This window comes from Bos taurus, chromosome X, assembly GCF_002263795.3.
Source record: "Bos taurus isolate L1 Dominette 01449 registration number 42190680 breed Hereford chromosome X, ARS-UCD2.0, whole genome shotgun sequence".
NCBI classification, from domain to species: domain Eukaryota; kingdom Metazoa; phylum Chordata; class Mammalia; order Artiodactyla; family Bovidae; genus Bos; species Bos taurus.
In genome coordinates this window covers 42,592,805-42,617,323 of record NC_037357.1, presented here as the reverse complement: position 1 = coordinate 42,617,323, position 24,519 = coordinate 42,592,805, and positions in this window count along the sequence as shown.

Below are 24,519 nucleotides of genomic sequence, written 5' to 3'. Positions count from 1 at the left end.
TTATCAGAATTTATGGTCCATTATTAATTGAATAGTTTTATAGAATGGATGTGTTATATTAGAACACTGAAAAGGTCAATGTTTTAGTTGTTGATATTTTCTACAGAATATAATTCTCACCTATTTTAATGAGTGATAGAACATTTAGTGTGACTAATGCCTAATACCTAATAATAATGATTATGACCACTGTGTTAAAATATGAACAGTTCATTTCTCTGACAACAAAGCACTAAGAACATACCAAAGGCATAATGCAAAACAATGACACGGGTGCTCTTAATGGTATCTTAATGGCCTCCAGCATTGCATACATGCAGGGGGAAAGCAAGGTTATATGGCAGATTTATAGAATACTAAGATTTGAGCAAACACTTTTTTTTTTTTTTTTATCAAACCACTCCAAATTCTACAAAGTAAAAATGACAATATGGCAGACTTCAGCACTTTGACAAATTTCATTGTAGAATAACCTGTCAGTAAGATGAATTCACTAATTTATTAAACAAACATTTCAGTGTTTATTATAAATAGAATATTGTACTCATGAATTTGGGATAATGAGTATGAGGTGGTGTTTATATCCCAAGAGAGTGGATGAGGATAAGAGTGAAGTAGTAGATGGCTACATGCAGAGGTTTATTAATGGTAATACACAGAATATGTTGTGGCATGATTCAGATCCCATTGAGCATAAATATCCTCAGTCTTTCAGGCTAAAAGTGTTTAAAATACTCATCATGTTACCAATTCAGATCTGGGCCAAATATGCCAGGGTCAACTTGTGTGTGGTTACTGGGCCGACTCAGTAAAGCCAATCTACTGACACAAGGCTGTGGTGAAGGAAAGTTCAGAATTTATTTTAAGGCACCATACAAGAAGTCCAGTACAGCTGGTGCTCAAAAACCTGGAACTCCCTAATGAGTTTCAGGAGAGCATTTTTAAAGGCCAGGTGAGGGAGTGGGGTATGTGATCAGCTCATGCACAATTCTCTGATTGGTTGATGGTGAGGTAACAGGGTAGTGTCACAGGAATTAACATTATCAGTCCTCAGGATCCAGTAGGTCTGGAGGCTAAGTGTTCTTGGTCATCAGGTAGTTAATTTCTTTCATTTGGTTGGGGTTTTCACATCTGTAAAACAACTCAGGAAATGTGCATCAGACGCTGTTATCTAGGTATAACAGTAAGGCGAGGAGCTAAAGCAGAGGGCATGAGGAATGGCCTATTCCAGAAAGGATCTTATTCTGCTACACTCCTATCACCATGGTACCAAAATACTGATGAAATACAGAACTTAGACACAATACAAAGTGCTCAAATAGACAGCCAAAGTAAAATTAACATTCTTAGGTGAATGGTACAAAAAATGGTATTGGGTGCAACACGCTTGATGGAAACAGAACCTCTGAGGTAATTGGATAAATTAGAAGTAATTGAATAAAGATGTGGTCTAAAGTAAGGTTTATGCAAATTCATAAGTAAAAACTGAGATTAAAGATCTTGGACTTATCAATCCCAATGTGACAAGAAGGGCATGCAACTCAGTAAAAAGTATCTGTTCCTTGAAAAAGAACCTAGGCACAACCAGATTAGAAGGTATTATATTCATCACATGGTTGACATCTCACAAAGTACTTTGTATGATCGTTGTGGTGAAAGTGAAATTTGTTCAGTCGTGTCCGACTCCTGGCGACCCCATGGACTGTATAGTCCTTGGAATTCTCTAGGTCAGAATACTGGAATGAGTAGCAGTTCCCTTCTCCAGGGTATCTTCCCAACCCAGGGATCAAACCCAGGTCTCCCACATTGCAGGCAGACTCTTTATTATCTGTCATAAAGAACAGACTTTTGGACTCAGTGGGAGGAGAGGGTGGGATGATTTAAGAGAATAACACTGAAACATATACATTACCATATGTAAAACAGATACCTAGTGGGATGTATAATGCATTGTACCCAAAGCTCTGTGACAACCTGAAGGGATTAGGTGAGGAGGGAGGTAAGGGGGGTAGTTCAGGATGCAGGGGGGGAACACATGTATACCTGTGGCCAATTCATGTTGATGTATGGCAAAACCATCACAATATTGTAAAGAAATTATTATCCAATTAAAATAAATAAATAAATTTAAAAAATACTTAGTGTGGAGAACTATATAATACGCACAGGGACAGTCAAACTCAGTTTAACAACGCTTTTGTCTTCAAAAAAACAAAAACCCACATAAGTATTACTGATAGAGATAAAGAAAGACTACATAGTATTCATATAAACAGCCAAACTCAACAAAACCATTATTTTTTTTTAATTGCATGTTTTTGGTGGATATGGAGTCCTAGGCTGGATTAACACTTCTATTACAGACAAGGTTCTGGTTTCCAGGACTAGCCAAATAAAGTAAGAATAATCTTTTACAGATTTTGTCACCAAGGTTAATTTTTGTTTGTATATGCTAATATTAGACTATGTTTTACGGAAAAATTCTTTTCAATTTTTTGTGTCTACCTTTTGGTCCAGAAGTATACTTCTAGGAATCTGTTCCACTGAAAAGCCTACACATGTGCACAATTATATATACATACAGATTTGTGCATTTTTTACACCATTTGTAATAGGGACAGCATGGGAGCAATCTGAATGCATATCAATGACGACAATGAAAGAGGAGAGTGAAAAAGTTGGCTTAAAGCTCAACATTCAGAAAACTAAGATCTTTGCAACTGGTCCCAACACTTCATGGCAAATAGATGGGGAAACAGTGGAAACAGTGGCTGACTTTATTTTTCTGGGCTCCAAAAACACTGCAGATGGTGATTGCAACCATGAAATTTAAAGACGCTTACTCCTTGGAAGGAAAGTTATATATAAATTTGTATACTGTACAAATTTAAGAAATTATTCAGTAGATCTATATGTACTAAAGAATGCTCAAACTACTGCACAATTGCACTCATCTCACATGCTAGTAAAGTACTGCCCAAAATTCTCGAAGCCAGGCTTCAGCTATATGTGAACCATGAACTTCCTGATGATCAAGCTGGTTTTAGAATAGGCAGTGGAACCAGAGATCAAATTGCCAACATCCACTGGATCATGAAAAAAGCAAGAGAGTTCCAGAAAAACATCTATCTCTCCTTTATTGACTATGCCAAAGCCTTTGACCGTGTGGATCACAATAAACTTTGGAAAATTCTTCAAGAGATGGGAATACCAGACCACCTGACCTGCCTCTTGAGAAATCTGTATGCAGGTCAGGAAGCAATGGTTAGAACTGGACATGGAACAACAGACTGGTTCCAAATAGGAAAAGGAGTACATCAAGGCTGTATATTGTCACCCTGCTTGTTCAACTTATATGCAGAGTACATCATGAGAAACGCTGGGCTGAAAGAAACACAAGCTGGAATCAAGATTGGCACAAGAAATATCAATAACCTCAGATATGCAGATGACACCACCCTTATGGCAGAAAGTGAAGAGGAACTAAAAAGCCTCTTGATGAAATTGAAAGTGGAGAGTGAAAAAGTTGGCTTAAAGCTCAACATTCAGAAAACGAAGATCATGGCATCTGGTCCCATCACTTCATGGGAAATAGATGGGGAAACAGTGGAAACATTTTCAGACTTTATTTTTTTTAGGCTCCAAAATCACTGCAGATGGTGACTGCAGCCATGAAATTAAAAGACGCTTACTCCTTAGAAGGAAAGTTATGACCAACCTAGATAGCATATTCAAAAGCAGAGACATTACTTTGCCAACAAAGGTCCGTCTAGTCAAGGCTATGGTTTTTCCTGTGGCCATGTGTGGATGTGAGAGTTGGACTGTAAAGAAGGCTGAGCGCCGAAAAATTGATGCTTTTGAACTGTGGTGTTGGAGAAGATTCTTGAGAGTCCCTTGGACTGCAAGAAGATCCAACCAGTCCATTCTAAAGGAGATCAGCCCTGGGATTTCTTTGGAAGGAATGATGCTAAAGCTGAAACTCCAGTACTTTGGCCACCTCATGCGAAGAGTTGACTCATTGGAAAAGACTCTGACGCTGGGAGGGATTGGGGGCAGGAGGAGAAAGGGACGACAGAGGATGAGATGGCTGGATGGCATCACTGACTCGATGGACGTGAGTCTGAGTGAACTCCGGGAGTTGGTGATGGACAGGGAGGCCTGGCGTGCTGCGATTCATGGGGTCGCAAAGAGTCGGACACGACTGAGCGACTGAACTGAACTGATATGTACTAAAATAATAACATAACCGAGGTAAAGTACTAAGTGAAAATAGCCAAACTTCAAGTAGCAAAAGAAATACTTCCTTTCTTTGTCTCTCTCACGCACATACACACAAATACACATCTCAAATCTGATACATATGTGTGTGAGAGAAAGGGGAGACAGAGAGATCTGAGTGGTAAGTGACAAATTACTTTGCATATTTCTTATTTCATGAATTTGTGGTTTGACTTATTTTAAAAGAAACATTTATTATTTCTGTAACTAAAATTATTTAACTGACACAAGTTATTTTGCAAATATCCCAATAAATGATTCCTTTTTATATAGTTTTTCATTGGTCTCTAAGGAGTATATGTCCACATGGGTGCAGTTTCACATGAGTTTACATACACGTATGTTTTACATATAGCCTAAGCTCAATAAACATATGAAAGTATGAGTAAATACACAAAAGAAATGCTCAGGGATAGAACTAAGGAAAGAATAAAATGTTCAGAATTATTGTTTTTATTTAATGAGTTAAAACAGAGTATCCATTATTTTATTTTCTGAAATAGTGTAACTTCCTTTACTTGAATATTCTATCAGACCAAAAAAAAAAAATCAAAAACAAAAAAGACCCTTTTTTGGTTCAGGGGGTATTTTCTTGAATTTTAAATGAAGCAGTTGAAATTATTGACGAAGATATGATTATATACTTATTTTACTTCTGAATCTTATAAAGTCTATTATTCCTTTAAGCAAAATAGCACAGGAAAATTATTTTTATCATAGATGTTTTATCCTCTTTACAGAAAAACATATTTCTCACTGTTCCTATTGTCTCACATAGTTATAAATCCTTTGAACAAATGACTTTGGGATTTCTGGTTCTCTTCCAGGTTGTGGATATAGTACACAGTGTAATATTAATGATTCTAACTGAGATTAAGTTGAGTCATTTGCCTAGCACATTTCATCATTAGTCCAGTAGCATTCTTAGCCATTCTCTGCAGTTCTATCATCAGACACTAATTAAAATATTCTAAGGATAGGTAAGACTTCATTTTTCCTCAAAGTTTCTGCTTCAGAAACTTATTTAAATATATTACTCAAATTCATAGTTTTAAAATACCATCACTTTTAACCCACTCTTATTCAAAGATTTCTAATCACCTGTTTTGATATTTTCATATTTCCCTTGTACCACAAAGTTGCTGCTGTTTTGGTTATGGGATAAAATTGAAAGTGAAAGTGAAAGTGTGTCCTCAGTTGTGTCCTACTCGTTGCGAAACCATAGACTATACAGTCCATGAACTTCTCCAGGTCAGAATATTAGAGTGGGTAGCCGTTCTCTTCTCCAGGGGATCTTTCCAACCCAGGAATTGAACCCAGATCTACCACAGTGCAGGCGGATTCTTTAACAGCTGCGTCACTAGGAAAGTCCCATTATACATAAAAATAAAGGCATATATATATACATATATATATATATATATAAATGAAGGAAATACTGGTTTGTGGGACAAAAATATTCAACTTATATATCTTGCAGTATAGAAACAGTTGTTGTCACTCAAGTATACAGAGCATTGCTATTTTTTTCCTCTTTCTTCCTTTAAGGGTAAAATAGAAATAGAAATAAAATATGACAGTGCAATTCTGAACAAAATTATTGTCTACCAATTGGTTTACCTGCATGTGAATATTTTATCATCACATTTTCTTAGTACAATCACACCACAAACACAGGGAAAATTTACAGCTGTGAATTGCTAGAATATTTTCTAAACTATTATGTGAAAGATGCTTATAACAGTACAGTAGGAGGGACAGTATGTCTGCTCTGAAAGCCATTTGCCTACAGATGGTTTCATTTTACTCAGTGGCTTTAAAACAGGGATAATGATGTGGAAGATGATGCATTTTTCTAGTTACATTTACACATTTATTGGAAGTAGTTCAGATTTTCCAATTTATATAGGGTTTCTATAGTATTTTTATTCCTGAGAGAGATGTTCATAGGAAAAATTTTTACTTAAGCAATTTACTTGTTGAGAGGAAAGTTTCAGAAAAGGGAAGGGACTAGAAAGGCAAAGCATGTCTTTAATTATAAATCACAACGTTGAAAAGAGGTGAGCTGGGGGAGGAATAGCAAAAGTGGGGTAAGGGCATCTTGTTTGTGTGTCAAATACAAAACCCCAGGAGGGAATGATGACGCCATCAGAAATGCACCTTGCTGCTGGCTCTCTGACCTCTCATTTTCTCTGGAGCATATTCAGTATCCCCATAACACACAAAGCAAATTTTCTTATCTTGTTCATGGTAAAAATACAAGCAAGCAGAGTATAAGAAGAGAAGGACATGAGCACAAAGACCAATTTGTGAAGAGAGCAATCATGCCCTTCACTTAATATGCCAAGTACAAAAGGCCTGTTGTTTTCCTTTGTTTTATTCTCACTCCTTCTGCAACAATAGATAGATTTTTTTAAGTATGAATTGTCTGTTAGTATGGATGGTTAGTTTGTACACATATGTTCATAGATTATGTATATGTATTTTAGAGCAATGAAATTTTTGAAAGAATAATATATTTATATTTTTTCTACTGTTTATTTGCTAGAACTTTTTCTTGCTTTAAAATGGATGCCAGGACCATCAACAACATTCTGAATATGCAGAAATTCCCTACACACATAAAACTGTACTTGTGGTAGTTCTTCTTTTTAATAACTTAAACATGTATGTGATTGGAAAGGAGACTCTAGGTAGTGCCCTGGATAACTCCTAGAAGTCCATTCAATTCTCTTGAAGGTTTATTTTACCTTTATCATTAGAAGGCAGTTTACAGATTTCTTAAAGAGCCAACAGACGGCAGCCAAGACTTTCAGATTAGCACAGAAATTTTATTTGCACAATTATCCCCAAGCAGCAATTACATGTCTAAAGACAGAGCTGTCATTTTTAAGCCCAGCAACCTTAAAACTGTTAAAGTATTTTTTTCAGGCAAAAATAATAATTAAAAAAAGTCTCTTTGCTTTTAAAGGATCAAGCCCAGCTTCAGTTTCATAGTTAAAATTTCCTTCTTGTGCGTTTATGTAAGATTTACTAAAAATGATAAACATACCCATATAACATATTTTTTTATTTGCCAATTGAAACAAGAACCAAAATGCACAAGATTTCAGTAAGCCTCACATTTCCATTTAACATAAAACTTCGAGGAGTGCTGCAGTTATGGGAGTTAGTTTTCAGTCCATTTTCCTAAAACTTAAAGAGTGCTGCATTTGCCAAGAGGTTTACATTAGACTGTAATATTAGAAAAATCTGACTTCTGGCACAAAATGATTATTAATATTTTTAATATACTCAGATGAACTCCTTAGAATAAAAATTATTGAGAAAATTAATTTCTATCATCCATTTAAAATGTTCACATCAGTTTATTATGCTCAATGAGTCTCAGCTGAAATACATTTGCAAGGGGAAAAAAAATCACCTGCCAAAGACCATAATACATTTCAAGTTGGCTTTGAGAGGGGGAACTTTTCTATTAGTCTCCAGTATTACTTCATGTCAAAAATATATTACAGGCAATTCTCAATTATTCAGAAATGTATTATCCAGGCCTTTTGTCTGGATTTCTTTATCATCCTACTACCTAACAAATGAATATTTTAATTTATTTAGCTATTAAAATATCTGAAAGTACTTGGGTCTCAACCACTTCCTCATAGTCATTCACTACTTTCCCTGAGCTACCTCTAAAACTTGTAGTTCTATTATGCCTCTCAACAAGTTGATTGAACTTGTTTACATATCTGTCTCACCATCATCAAAACTGTGAGTTCCAGGAAAAATTATGTCATCCATTTCTATATTGCCATTGCTAAGCAAGTAGTTGAAATTCAGAAATAAAGTGAAACTGACTCAAACAACGTGACTTCTTTTCAACACTAGTACTAAATGTTCATTATATTCCGAGCACTTTATTAGGAGATTTAGGAAGATGCAAAAGAAATGGAAAACTTTCTCTGCCCTAGAGATGATAATCATCTTTTAAAATACAGGCTTGCTTAAGAAAAGGTACAAAAATCATTATTTTTTAAAATATAAATTTATTTATTTTAATTGGAGGCTAATTATTTTATAATATTGTATTGGTTTTGCCATACATTGACATGAATCCACCACTGGTGTACACGTGTTCCCCAGTGTGAACCACCCCCCCCCACCTCCCTCCCCATACCATCACTCTGGGTCATCCCAGTGCACCAGCCCCGAGCATCCTGTATCATGCATAGAACCTGGACTAGTGGCTCATTTCACATATTATATTATACATGTTTCAGTGCCATTCTCCCAAATCATCCCACCCTCACCCTCTCCCACAGAGTCCAAAAGACTGTTCTATACATCTGTGTCTCTTTTTGCTGTCTCGCATACAGGGTTATCATTACCATCTTTCTAAATTCCATATATATGCATTAGTATACCGTATTGGTGTTTTTCTTTCTGGCTTGCTTCATTCTGTATAATAGGCTCCAGTTTCATCTACCTCATTAGAACTGATTCAAATGTATTCTTTTTAATGCCTGAGTAATACTCCATTGTGTATATGTACCACAGCTTTCTTATCCATTCATCTGCTGATGGACATCTAGGCTGCTTCCATGTCCTGTCTATTATAAACAGTGCTGCTATGATCATTGGGGTACACCTGTCTCTTTCAGTTCTGGCTTCCTCGGTGTGTACGCCCAGCAGTGGGATTGCTGGGTCGTATGGCAATTCTAGTTCCAGTTTTTTAAGGAATCTCCACACTGTTCTCCATAGTGGCTGTACTAGTTTGCATTCCCACCAACAGTGTAAGAGGGTTCCCTTTTCCCCATACCCTCTCCAGCATTTATTGCTTGTAGACTATTGGATAGCATCCATTCTGACTGGCATAAAATGGTACCTCATTTTGGTTTTGATTTGCATTTATCTGTAATGAGTGATGTTGAGCATCTTTTCATGTGTTTGTTAGCTATCTGTATATCTTCTTTGGAGAAATGTCTATTTAGGTTTTTGGCCCATTTTTTTGATTCAGTCATTTATTTTTCTGGAATTGAGCTGCAGGAGTTGCTTGTATATTTTTGAGATTAATTCTTTGTCAGTTGCCTCATTTAGTATTATTTTCCCCCATTCTGAAGGCTGTCTTTTCACCTTGCTTATAGTTTCCCTTGTTGTGCAGAAGTATTTTTTAAATTTTAATTAGGTCCTATTTGTTCATTTTTGCTTTTATTTCCAATATTCTGGGAGGTGGGTAAAAAAAAATTTCTAAACACAAATTATTGTGATGCAAATAAATATGCAATTTTAAAGAGCTACAAAGTTTGGGCCAGCTATCTGGAACAAGAGTCAACAATCAAGGCCAAAGTTCAGATTTTGGTTGTCAGGTGGTAGTTTAAACCTTTTTGAGGGATGAAATCTCTGAACTGTTAAAAGATCAAAGATTATACCTTGAAGGGCATCCAGAATTAGAGAGCAGAAGAAATAAATGGGCTAGCAGACATCAAGAATACAACAGACTGAGAAATATAAAAACAAGATAGCAACATCCTAGAAGCAAGTGATGGCAAGAAGTTTTAAAGAAGGCATGGTAATAGAGAGATCAAGAACAGCTGACACTAACTGTAAAGAAAAAGAGGGATTAAGCACGATTGCCTAGGATGAAATCCCTAGCGGATGAACTTAGAACAGCTTTTGGTGATTTGTGAAGAGAAGATAACCACTTAGCAGAGAACTGATGCAAGTTTTTTTTTTTGTTGTTTTTGTTTGCTATTTTTTTCTGTTTCTGTTTATGGGTGTATTTCGTTTGCTTCTTTTCTTCTCTCTTTTTTGGGTTGTTTCAGAGAATTTTACCTAGATAAATAAACACAATTAGATATCCTGAAGTGGTGTACAATGAAAGAGAAATCAAACCAGCTTATTGTGTATCATCTATGGCCTTCTTTACAACTAAAGCAAATAAAAAGGGCTTTCTGTTTTAATGTAAAAGTCAGAAAAATGTGATAATTTTTTTTTGGTCTCTTTAATATCACACACAGCTACAAGATTTCTAATTACAATAAGAAAAAATTGATATTGGTTTACACATATCCACTTATAAACATAGTGAAAGTGTTAGTCACGTCCAACTCTTTGTGACTCCATAGACTGTAGCCCACCAGGCTCCTCTGTCCATGGAATTCTCCAGGCAAATACCTGGGGTGAGTTGCCATTCCCTTATCCAGGGGATCTTCCTTATCCAGGGATCATACCAAGTTCTCCTGTATTGGAAGTGGATTCTTTACCATCTGAGCCACTCAGGCCATTGTAATAAAAAAGCATAACAATTCCACCTAAGTTCTTAATACTTTTTAGTTTTCACTTATAGACAACGCTGAAGTTGTTCCACTGTACACAATTATTTGTGTGTGTGTGTCTTGTTTTACATTTGTTGAAATTTAAGTTTGTGGTTAAAATGAGTCAGTAAATCTATTAACATTGTTTATCCATAATAAAAATTTGGTCTCTACAAATTAACTTAAATATCTACATGACTATTAACATACCTTTTATAAGAAACAGAAAAGGAACACAGAAAAAGTCATTATCTTTTTTTGTTTTTGCAAGACCTAGTAAGAGTAACAATGTCTATTCTGGTCCTCATCTCCATCTTTTGTGAAAGCTCTAGATTTTAAAGGTTCCTCCCAGCTAAATCTGAGTTATCAGAGGTTATATCATGTGTATTAATAAAATAGTTTTCTTATCTACCAATTATCACTACCCATTTCCTTTCTGTCTTCTATAGTTGCCCTCCAGTGCTACAACTACAGTCACTGCAGTATAACCTACTTCTCTGGTTTAGCTCCCTACTCAGGCTAATGCACCTACCCCTTTCCTCCAAGGGCAGTCATCACAAAATAGTGCTCTACACTTAGCTCCCACTTGTGTTTCCCTCAGTGTTGACTATAGCATATGTTCTCAACTCCTATAATGATCTGAGTAAAGCAAGTCCTTTAGAATTGATTCACTTTTTATAGCCCACTCTCTGTGATAACTGGGCATGAATTTGTGGGAACTGTGCTGTAGAACAATCTGGGTGCAGGTGCCATGCTTCACTCAAAATCCTCTTCTTTCTTCAAAGTGGGCAATTCTTTTAGAGTTTATGGTTCAGTTCTCAAGGCTTTGTTTCCAGGGAGAAGGGTTATTTCTTAAGAAGTCTCTTTCCTCATCCCTCACACAAACAAGAACCTAGTGGTCATAACATTAGCTTTGGAGGTATATCTTTTTTCCTGAACTGAAGGCTACTTATCTATCAATCTAGAATAACTATTACAATGTAAAGTACACTTAGTAGCCCTCAATTTCATTACTCTAATCTCTCTTCCCTTGATTTTCAGTGGAATTTGAATATGCAAACAACATCCAAAGAAAGGTGCAGAGATTTGCAGAGCAGGGAAAAAAAATAGAATTTTGCTGATGCAACTGAGCATATGCCCTTTAGAAAATTCTATGTAAGTAAATGTCATTACATATTAGCAAAATTGCCAAAGTAGGGAATTTCAGTAGTAAAACCAGGATTTGCTTGCTGGAACAAAATAGAAATTCTTCTAAACATTGCTGTATATTTTGTGAAATATTAAAAAAAAATTCTAAAATATATTTTAAAGGAAACTGTTTTATTAAACGTAGAAAAATGCTGAATAAACTAGAGCTTGCCCTTACATTTAAGAACTCTACAAATGGTCAAAGAAATGAGAACAGAAAACATGTTAAGCCCTTCTTTGCATCTAGCTACTTTATATTTCCTCTAGCTACTCAATAAACATGAATGGATGAACGAATGTAGAAATGAATAAATGAATGATTTTAAAAGTATGCTAACAAAATAGTGGTTGAAATACTTGATACTGAAGTGTATAATGAATATCTTTTCACTTTTTTGATACTTATTCTGTTTCTGAGGCAGGAAATGCTCTTCTTCCATCCTTTGATTTTCTGGTGGGTGTGCAGATAATTTTGCCTTTTCATACTGTTCATGGGATTCTCAAGGCAAGAATACTGAAGTGCTCCCTTCTCCAGTGGACCACATTTTGTCAGAACCCTCCACAATGACCTGTCCATCTTGGGTGGCCCTAAATGGTATGGCTCATAGCTGCATTGAGTTAGACAAGGCTCAGAAGGGCCTAGAGGAGCTATCCCACAGTGAAGGTCAGAGGGGCAGTTGTGAGGAGATAGCCTTCATCCAAGGTAAGGAGCAACGGCTGTGCCTTGCTGGAGCAGCCGTGAAGAGATACCCCACGCCCAAGGTAAGAGAAACCCAAGTAAGATGGTAGCTGTTGCAAGAGGGCATCAGAGGGCAAACACATTGAGACCATACACACAGAAAACTAGACAATCTAATCACACTAGGACCACAGCCTTGTTTAACTCAATGAAAGTAAGCCTTGCCCGTGGGGCAACCCAAGATGGGCGGGTAATGGTGGAAAGGTCTGACAGAATGTGGTCCACTGGAGAAGGAAATGGCAAAATACTGCACTATTCTTGCCTTGAGAACCCCATGAACAGTATGAAAAGGCAAAATGATAGGAAACTGAAAGAGAAACTTCCCAGGTCAGTAGGTGCCCAATAGGCTACTGGAGATCAGTGGAGAAATAACTCCAGAAAGAATGAAGGGATGGAGCCAAAGCAAAAAGAATACCCAGCTGTGGATGTGACTGGTGATAGAAGCAAGGTCTGATGCTGTAAAGAGCAATATTGCATAGGAACCTGGAATGTCAGGTCCATGAATCAAGGCAAATCGGAAGTGGCCAAACAGGAGATGGCAAGAGTGAATGTCGAAATTCTAGGAATCAGCAAACTGAAATGGACTGGAATGGGTGAATTTAACTCTGATGACCATTATATCTACTACTGTGGGCAGGAATCCCTCAGAAGAAATGGAGTGGCCATCATGGTCAAGAAAAGAGTCCGAAATGCAGTACTTGGATGCAATCTCAAAAATGACAGAATGATCTCTGTTCGTTTCCAAGACAAACCATTCAATATCACAGTAATCCAAGTCTATGCTCCAACCAGTAGCACTGAAGAAGCTGAAGTTAAACGGTTCTATGAAGACCTACAAGACCTTTTAGAACTAACACCCAAAAAAGATGTCCTTTTCATTATAGGGGACTAGAATGCAAATGTAGGAAGTCAAGAAACACCTGGAATAACAGGCAAATTTGGCCTTAGAATATGGAATGAAGCAGGGCAAAGACTACTAGAGTTTTGCCAAGAAAATGCACTGGTCATAACAAACACCCTCTTCCAACAACACAAGAGAAGACTCTATTCATGGACATCACCAGATGGTCAACACCGAAATCAGATTGATTATGTTCTTTGCAGCCAAAGATGAAGAAGCTCTATACAGTCAGCAAAAACAAGACCAGGAGCTGACTGTGGCTCAGAACATGAACTCTTTATTGCCAAATTCAGACTTAAATTGAAGAAAGTAGGGAAACCCACTAGACCATTCAGGTATAACCTAAATCAAATCCCTTATGATTATACAGTGGAAGTGAGAAATCGATTTAAGGGCCTAGATCTGATAGATAGAGTGCCTGGTGAACTATGGAATGAAGTTCTTGGCATTGTACAGGAGACATGGATCAAGACCATTCCCATAGAAAAGAAATGCAAAAAAGCAAAATGACTGTCTGGGGAGGCCTTACAAATAGCTGTGAAAAAAAGAGAAGTGAAAAGCAAAGGAGAAAAGGAAAGATATAAGCATCTGAATGCAGAGTTCCAAAGAATAGCAAGAAGAGATAAGAAAGCCTTCCTCAGTGATCAATGCAAAGAAATAGAGGAAAACAACAGAACGGGAAAGACTAGGGATCTCTTCAAGAAAATCAGAGATACCAAAGGAACATTTCATGCAAAGATGAGCTTGATAAAGGACAAAAATGGTATGGACCTAACAGAAGCAGAAGATATTAAGAAGAGATGGCAGGAATACACAGAAGAACTGTACAAAAAATATCTTCACGACCCAGATAATCACGATGGTGTGATCACTGACCTAGAGCCAGACATCCTGGAATGTGAAGTCAAGTGGGCCTTAGAAAGCATCACTACGAACAAAGATAGTGGAGGTGATGGAATTCCAGTTGATTTATTCCAAATCCTGAAAGATGATGCTGTGAAAGTGCTTCATTCAATATGCCAGAAAATTTGGAAAACTCAGCAGTGGCCACAGGACTAGAAAAGGTCAGTTTTCATTCCAATTCCAAAGAAAGGCAATGGCAAAAATTGCTCAAACTACCACACAATTGCAGTCATCTCACACGCTAGTAAAGTAATGCTCCAAAATCTCCAAACCAGGCTTCAGTAATATGTGAAATGTGAAATTTCTGATGTTCAAGCTGGTTTTAGAAAAGGCAGAGGAACCAGAGATCAAATTGCCAACATCTGCTGGATCATGGAAAAAGCAAGAGAGTGCCAGAAAAACATCTATTTCTGCTTTATTGACTATGCCAAAGCCTTTGACTGTGTGGATCACAATAAACTGTGGGAAATTCTGAAAGAGATGGGAATAGCAGACCACCTGATCTGCCTTTTGAGAAATTTGTATGCAGGTCAGGAAGCAACAGTTAGAACTGGACATGGAACAACAGACTGGTTCCAAATAGGAAAAGGAGTATGTCAAGGCTGTATATTGTCACCCTGTTTATTTAACTTGTATGCAGAGTACATCATGAGAAACGCTGGACTGGAAGAAACACAAGCTGGAATCAAGATTGCTGGGAGAAATATCAATAACCTCAGATATGCAGATGACACCACCCTTATGGCAGAAAGTGAAGAGGAACTAAAAAGCCTCTTGATGAAAGTGAAAGTGGAGAGTGAAAATGTTGGCTTAAAGCTCAACATTCAGAAAACGAATATCATGGCATCTGGTCCCATCACTTCATGGGAAATAGATGAGGAAACAGTGGAAACAGTTTCAGGCTTTATTTTTCTTGGCTCCAAAATCACTTCAGATGGTGACTGCAGCCATGAAATTAAAAGACGCTTACTCCTTTGAAGACAAGTTATGACCAACCTAGATAGCATATTGAAAAGCAAAGACATTACTTTGCCAACAAAGGTCCGTCTAGTCAAGGCTATGGTTTTTCCTGTGGTCGTGTATGGATGTGAGAGTTGGACTGTGAAGAAGGCTGAGTGCCAAAGAATTGATGCTTTTGAAGTGTGGTGTTGGAGAAGACTCTTGAGAGTCCCTTCGGCTGCAAGGAGATCCAACCAGTCCATTCTAAAGGAGATCAGCCCTGGGATTTCTTTGGAAGAAATGATGCTACAGCTGAAACTCCAGTACTTTGGCCACCTCATGCGAAGAGTTGACTCATTGGAAAAGACTCTGATGCTGGGCGGGATTGGGGTCAGGAGGGGAAGGGGATGACAGAGGATGAAATGGCTAGATGGCATCACTGACTCGATGGACGTGAGTCTGACTGAACACCGGGAGTTGGTGATGGACAGGGAGGCCTGGCGTGCTGCAATTCATGGGGTCGCAAAGAGTTGGAAATTACCGAGCGACTGATATGATCTGATCTGATCTGTAGTCCATGTGATCATTTTGATTAGTTTCCTGTAATTGTGGTTTTCATTCTGTCTGCCCTCTGAGGGATAAAGATAAGAGGCTTATGGAACCTTCTTGATGGGAAAGACTAACTGTGGGGGAAATTGGATCTTGTTATTATGGGTGGGGCCAATCTCAGTGAATCTTTAATTTTCTGTTAATGGGCATTTCTGAGTTCCCTCCCTGTTGTTTTACCTGAGACCCAAATATGGTGGAGGTAATGAAGATAATGTTGCTCTCATTCAAAAGGCCCCGTGCATACACTACCCCACTCAGCTCCCTCGACCCTGAAACAGGCCACTACCAACTCATACCTCTGCCAGAGAATCCTGGACCCTCATAGGCAAATCTATGTCAGTCTCTTGTGGGGTCACTGCTGCTTTCTCTTCAGTCGTGGTGCACACAAGATTTTGTTTGTACCCTCCAAGAGTTTGTTTCTCCAGCCTCGTGCACGTTCTGGCAGCTCTATATGGGGTCAATGGCAACCTCCTCCATGAGGGTTTATGCCACACCCAGGTCTGCCTCACCCAGAGCCCCTGCCCCTGTAGCAGGCCACTGCTGAGCCGTACCTCTGCAGGAGACACTCAAATACTCAAAGGCAGGTCTGGCCCAGTCTCTGTGGGATCTACAATTAGCACATGAAATTACCTAGCCCATAAAAAACTAACCATGCCACATTCCATGGCTGCCACACTCACCCTCTGCGATGGCCCAAACCCTTGGAGTGTGCATTTCTCTGAATCCAAACAAATCTACCTCTTACTTATTGCTGTGTCTCTCATTGAATTATTTTTGCAATGAGCTTCTGAGCTTCATTAGGTCCTGAAGCCAGGCACAGTGGGTTTTGGCTTGGCTCAAGTCCCGGTAGGATACAACCAATTGACTAAGCATAGCACAATCCATGGCATGTAGGTTTGAGTCCCAATCTTTGGTAAACAGATTCAAACACAACTTTCAGAAATGGAATGAAGATGACCTGCACAATACTTTGTAAGTGGTGGAAGAGATGGAGAGGAGCTGAAGGATGGGAGGGAAAAGCAGTGGTGAAAACAGGTCAAGGAATCGCCTTCATAACCTGTCAGAAAATCTGCTAAATATCTGACCTGTGCTCAGAGTTTTCAATGACCTGATCTTTGACACAAAGAAGATTAAGGACAAAAGAACACTCACCACTTGGGCAACAGCTATTAGGGCGCAGCAGATACTGGAGCCCTCAGGACACATGGAGGAGTAGCCTCTGTCAGAGAATGAGATGACTGGATGGCATCACCAACTCAATGGACATGAGTTTGAACAAGGTCCAGGAGTTGGTGGTGGACAGGGAAGTCTGGCATGCTCCAGTCCATGGGGTCACAAAGAGTTAGACATGACTGAGAGACTGAATGGAACTGTGCAGATAATTAACCCACCCTCTTAGACTGAAAATTGAGCAAAGTGACAAAGGGTGGTAAGAGTAGGACATACATGAATCTGGAGCTCAGGAAAAAAGCTTGTCAGAAGACATTCATCACTGCACAACTGGTAGATGAAACCATGGATATGGAGGTCATTGCCTAGGCAAAATGTGTGAGAGAAATGAAAAAAAAAATGAAGTACAAAAGGTTAGTATTTTAAAAGTGTGATTACAAATCCTGCTGAAAATAGAATTTTCCTGCATACTCTCATATGGCAATGAATATTGAGAATAAAAACAAGTCACTCAAGTATATTTATAACATTTAAAAATATTGTTGAGGGGGGCTACCCTGAGATGGTGGAGGAATAGGACAGGGAGACCACTTTATTCCCCACAAATTCATCAAAAGATTATTTGAATGCTGAGCAAATTCCACAAAACAACTTCTGAACGCTGGCAGAGGACACCAGGCACACAGAAAGGCAGCCCATTCTCTTTTAAAGGAGGTAGGACAAAATATGGAGAAGGCAATAGCACCCCACTCCAGTACTCTTGCCTGGCAAATCCCATGGATGGAGGAGCCTGATGGGCTGCAGTCCATGGGGTCTCTAAGAATCAGACACGACTGAGCGATTTCACTTTCAATTTTCACTTTCATTCATTGGAGAAGGAAATGGCAACCCACTCCAGTGTCCTTGCCTGGAGAATCCCAGGGATGGAGGAGCCTGGTGGGCTGCCATCTATGGGGTAGCACAGAGTCAGACACGACTGAAGCGACTTAGCAGCAGCAGCAGCAAGACAAAATATAAAAGACAAAAAGAGAGACATAAGAGTTAGGGATGGAGACCTGTCCCAGGGAGGGAGTTGTGAAAGTGGAGAGGTTTCCAAACATCAAGAAACCCTCTCACCAGCGGGTCTGTGGGGTTTTGGAATCTCAGAGGGCAACATAAGCGGGAAGGGGAAAAAAAAAAAAAACTACAGAATACTCGCCTAACCACAACTCCCGGTGGAGAAGTAGCCCAGATGCTTGCGTTGGCCACCAGCAAGCAGGGGCTGAACAGGGAGGTGCAGGTTGCATGCTTAGGGTAAGGACCGGGCCTGAATGCCCTGAGAACAATCTGAGGGAGCTAACGTGAGATAGCAATCCAAACTGTGGTTTAATCAGAGAGAGAAAAAAGAAAAAAGAGAGAGAGAGAGAACTTTCCAGTGAAAAGCTCTAACCTAAGACAGAGACTGGTCTGCTCATAGAACAAAGGATTGAGCACATACCAGAGGAGAGCTATCCAGCTGCAGAACCGGCCCATCCCCTTGTCAAAAGCAGTGAGGCAGGCGGTAACAGCCAGAGCTGGAACGCAAGGGGCAATCTCGGCCCCAGAGACATATCCTCCACCAAATTGTGAGCAGGCTCCCAGTTGCTAACCAAGTCTTCCTGGGATCCTGGACTGTTGACATGCACCAGGAGGGTCGCAGCTTGAAATCAGCTCCCCAGAGGAGATACATGGCACACCTGAAATGGCACTTTCACTGCAAACACAGGAAACGGAGCAGCTAGGAACGGGGAGGTGATAAGACACACCACACATCGGGGACAGTGTGCTCTCCAAGCATCTGGTCACCTGAGATGCTCAGACCTGGGAAGGGCACAAAACACAGGGCCAACTGAGTCTGTGCCTTTGTGGGATGCCCAAGAACCTGAACCTGGCTTAGACCTGGGAAGTGCACACAACCTGAACCTGGCTTAGACCTGGGAAGTGCACACAACCCAGGGCCCACTTTAGACAGTTCCCCTACAGAGCAACATGGAGCCTAAGCAGTGTAGATTGGGAATGCACACACGCCATGACTGGGGGCAAACCCAGTGTGGCCCAGATACTGGAGCACTCCCAGCACATGCCAGTGTATTTGTTTGCAGTGTTCCTGCCTCCCCACAGCACAACTGAATGAGTGAGCCTAAATAAAGTGACCACTTTCGCCCCATTGTGTCAGGGCAGAAATTAGACACTGAAGAGACTTGCAAACAGAGCAAGCAAAAACAAAAAAAGAAGAGGGAACCGCTTTGGAAGTGACAGGTTCAAGAGATTAAAACCCTGTAGTTACCATTGACTACATTGAAAGGAGCCTATAGAACTTGAGAAGTATAAGCTGGAACAAAGAACTATCTGAGCATGAACTGCCCTCAACACCTCCAGAGAAATTTCTAGATATATTTTATAATTATTTTAATTTAATCTTTTTTATTTTAAGTTCTTTATTAGTCTTTAATTTTCGTTTTATAACCTACTGTTACCTTGCAAAAAAAACCTATTTTTAAAGTAAGTTTCATATATATATATATATATATATATATACATACATATATATATATATATGCCAGAGTCCAGCTCCAGCAGCCAGGGATTCAACCTGAAGAGATGGACGTTGTCAGTGATGATGATGTAGCCTCTGACTCATAGTATGGGACTACATGCATATTTCAAGCTTCAGGTTTTCTTTTATACTTTGACAAAAGCATTAGGTCAGAGGTTTGACATTTTTAGTTTCCTCCACCCAGATGTACTGTACTTAACTTGTGATTACATTGTAACTCATGCTACATTCCTCAGTTTATTTCTTATCTTTCTAAATCCTGTTTGCCCCTAGCATCTTAAGATCATTATCTACTAAAAATTCTTCTAGCTATTCTTAATTAATCCTAAGCCTTAAACTCAGCAAACTTCTTTTGCCATAAACATTCCCCTCACAAACAGTTCTCAGATAATAATCCTTCCTGTGGCCTCAAGCTGCTCATCCTGGAACAGTCTTTGTAAAGATCCTTGCACAAATGTCAATGGTTATTTTATAGATATTTTCGGGCACAACTGTAGAAGGCTTTGTCCTTTCTCATGCTTCTCTCAAGCACCTTAACATTCTTTCCAGCCAACTCAACCAAAGAAAGGAAAGAACAAGTCAGAATCACAAGGCCTAACTCCTTCATCCCAAGACTGTGCCTGCAAGATGAGGAGAGGGGGTTGGGGCCATGCCTCCATTTTGTCATTAATGCCTAATGCAGCTCCTGACATCTCCCCCTTTCTTATTTTTTAGAGCGTAAGTATGAAACTCAGTAGATAAAGCAGAGACACTTTGGTTAAGTATTCTGAAAAGGCACGGGGCTATTACACAACTCAGAATCATAGGCATAAGCACATGGCCACATGAATCATTATTATAACAAAGGATCCATGGGAAAGATATCCCTCCAGATTTTCAAAGAGGGAATTAGAAAGCCATTGAGAGGAAAAGTCAGACTCCACCTGCTTCATATTCTGAATATCCTGATGTAACTTATAAATATTAATACTAAAATCTGAATGATTCCAGACGCCTAAAATATGATTCCTAATGTGTTCTCAAGAATGTACAGAATCATTCACTTGTAGAGGGGGAACACACATCTATTTAATTTCAGCATGGCACCTTAAAGACAACTTAATTTTTAAATTCGTAATTTCTTGCCCTATAAGCAGGACTGCTACTTTTAAAGCATTGACCTTATTTTCTATTTTCCTGTCTATAATTTCCTGTGTAGTAAGAGCTACGGAGACATTTCTGGACAGCTGATCGACAAACGAGGCAGTATATATTTCTCTTGACAGGGCAACAGCAGAAACTGTAACTTAAGCAATTATGGCAATCAAGGCAATTATTCCCACAATCAGAGCTGCAATGAATCTCTTAGGTGGAGAAATTAAGCCATTAAATTCATACAAAACTTTCAATGCATAATCATCAAACCATTGTCCCTCTAATTTTACAGGAACCATCAAATATGGTGGTTGCTTTACAATCATCACAGCCTTATAATTACTATAATCATTCCCATCAACACAATTTGATATAAAACAATCCACACCTTCAACATTATAAACAGTTTCTCCTTCAAAACTCTCCTTCAAAACTTCTCAACTCATTCTGATTTCTGGCCAACAAAAATGCATAGGGAGAATGTGTGCAGGCCCATACAATATATCTTTGTTCATTTAAAGGTCTATGTAAAATCACAAGTGCCATAGCAGCCAATGCTCTCCATAGTTCAGGCTGCATGGGACCTGTTCCATTGAAACTCACTAAAGGAGGAACCCATCCATTAACTTGCTACCTAGTAATTGCTAAAGGATAAGGAATGAATGAATCATTCCATAGGGATCTATGAGGTTCTTAAAAAATCAAGTTCAATTGTTGATCCGAAAGATAGGGGCACCCCGATTCAGTCAGAAAATGTCTGGTGGCAACAGTGGGAATAGATAACTTTATGGCATACATGCATTCTTTCCAACAAGGAAAGCCAGAAATTCTGCTTATGCTTTCCCAGGCCTATAGTCCTTGTTCATCAGAATCTGGAGGAGGGAGTGCACAGCTCAGAAAGTCCTTTAAATGAGGGGCTGCCTGTTTTATGGCATCATATAGTCTTCCCTGCGCCCCTGGCATCAGCAGCTGTAAGGACCAAAAGTCTCTCTTGCCATCACTTCTTGGAGAATCAGTAAGCATGCCTTTTAAGGAAGTGCTAACACATCCATTCAACACCAGAGCTGATCCTTGTAAGGAGGAAGGTATAGCAAAGCAAATAGGTGGATAAACGGACACGCCTGAAAAATTGAAGGGAGTGCTGACCACTGTTTTAGCATTATTAGGATAGATAGACCTCTGCCCAAAAGAAGAGTATCATTAACAAAAACACAAATGGGCTCATTCATCCAATCAACAGGCTGGAAAGAAGGTGGATTAGGCAAATAGGCCCAATGAACCTTTTCTGCACTGGAAGGCCTCGGCTGACAAGCCAACACAGCAAGCATAGCCACAAACATTACCATAGGAGTGGCCTCATGTCTCCCCCTTTCTATTAATTCTTCAGCCTGTTGAGCGAGATGTTTCAGCTGGCCCCTAGTTGGCACCATGCTGGAGGTAGTTGCTTGAGTATGATGATGGTGATGAGATGGAGCAGAATACGGTTGGACTTGATTAGCATGTCTCTCCTGAAGCGCCAGGTGCCTGAAGTGATGTACTAGCGGTAAAGCCTCAGGTGAAGGGTCACTCACCCTTGGGCTTCTCCTTGGCTCCCTCAGGTCCAGACTCAACGAGCTTCTGATCTCCCCATCTTTCCTCGGTCCCAGGCTCCAGGACCCCAGAGATCTCAGTGACCTCAGGGGTCTTTGTGATCCTGGAGGTCTCATGGGACCAGACACGTTGAATTAGTCTTTCAGGAATCCAAACAGGAGAAGTGGAATCCTGTGGAAACACACAAGCATACCCTCTCCCACAAGTTAGTAACGCATCTGGCCCTCTCCATTCTCCTGTAAGGAGTTCTTTCTACTTGACCAAAGGCAGAGTCATAGCCCCTTCAGGAATCCAGTGTCTCATCATTGCAGTCTGCCCCTGTGTGTCCATGTTTAAATGATTAATTAGAAACAAAGCATGGTGTAAAACATGATGTGAAAAGGAATACTTAAATTCTTCCTGCCTTAGTTTAACTATCTGATTTTTTAAAGTCTGGTGTGCCCTTTCCACTATGGCTTGGCCTTGGGAATTAACTCCTAAAGGTGGAGATGGATTAAATGTTGGGCAATTTGGACACAACTATTTGTCTGGCTGCTTCCCTAGGGATATGAAACTCATACCTTAAATGAGCTGCATTTTGATGGTGAATTTTGTGAAAATTTTTGGCCTTGTCAATCTTTTCATGTAAGTTTAAAGCAATTACTTTAGTTAATGCATCTGCCAAAGCATTTCCTTCATGCAAATGGCCGGGCAAGCTGGAATGGGCTCTAATATGTCACAAAAAAATATTTTTTTCTCTATGTTTAATCTCCTCCTGTAAATCAGATAACAAGGAAAAAATGGTAGTTTAGTTTTCTGGAATATTAGCAGTCTCAATATGGGGAAACAACCCTACAATATATCAGGAGTCAGTCAGAAGATTGAAGGTACAGTCTCTTAAATGTTGAAAAGCCCAAATAACCACCCTCAACTCAGCTCTCTGGACCAATGTCTCTTCAGTTACCTGAACATGGGATTTTCCATCAATAATTGTGACTGCTTTACCGTTAGAGGAACCATCTGTGAAAACTAAAATTGCCCCTTCCAAAGGTTGAATAGAAAATTTCTTCAGAAAAATCAGTGGATGTGCTTTCAAAAAGTGCAAAAGGGGGCTTGAGGGCAAATGAAACAAAATTTGACCCCTGAAATCTATCAGGGCAACTTGCCAATCATCACTATTTTGTAAAAGAAATTGCAGTTGATCATTATTGAATGGAATCACTATATTTGCTACTTCCATTCCAAAAAGTTCCACACTTCTTTTTCTACCTTTTATAATTAATTGTGCCACCAAACTGGGATAAGACAAAACTATTTTTCTTGGCATCAGTGGTAGATGGAGCCATTCCAATGGGCCTTCTTGCCACAAACATTTGGTAGGTGTATGTTCCGTGGTGAGAATAATTAAATCCCATTCTCTGGTAATATTATTCCTAATTAACTGATCATTTAAAGCCTCATCCACTTTAACAAGAGCCGATTCGGTCTTACTAGTCAATTCTCTCTTAGAACTGGGATTAGGATCGCCTTTTTTTTTTTTTTTTAATTTTATTTTATTTTTAAACTTTACATAATTGTATTAGTTTTGCCTTTTAAGAAATCAAACAGAGGATTTAAATCTGCAGTGGTCAGTTTTAAATGTGGGTGTATCCAATTAATATCCCCTGGAAATCATTTAAAGTTAGTAAACAATCTCTCCACAGCTGCAAAGGGGCATGACTCACAGTATGGGTACTTAATACCCTCCCTAAATAAGAGAAAGGAGGATTTACTTGTATCTTACCTGGAGCTATCTTTAAACCCCAGTTTTCCAAGGCCTCAATAAATTCAGATAAGATTTCTTGCAACAAAGCTCTGTCCTTATGAGCTGCCAAAATATCATCCATATAATGTATCAAATACAGATCTTTATACTTTCCTCTAACATTTTGCACAGCTTGGTCTACAAATTTCTGACACAAGGTGGGTATATTTTTCATTCCCTGAGACAAAACCTTCCATTGAAATCTTCTATAGGGCTGTTTAAAATTAGCTGAAGGGAGACTGAAGGCAAACAGCCAGGGGGATGGTAAAGAAACAATCCTGTAGATCTATGACTATCACATTATATTGAAAAGGCACAGCTACTGGGGAAGGGAGGCCCGACTGGAGGGCCCCCATGTCTTCCATAGTTGCATTTATAGCTCTCAAATCTTGTAACAAT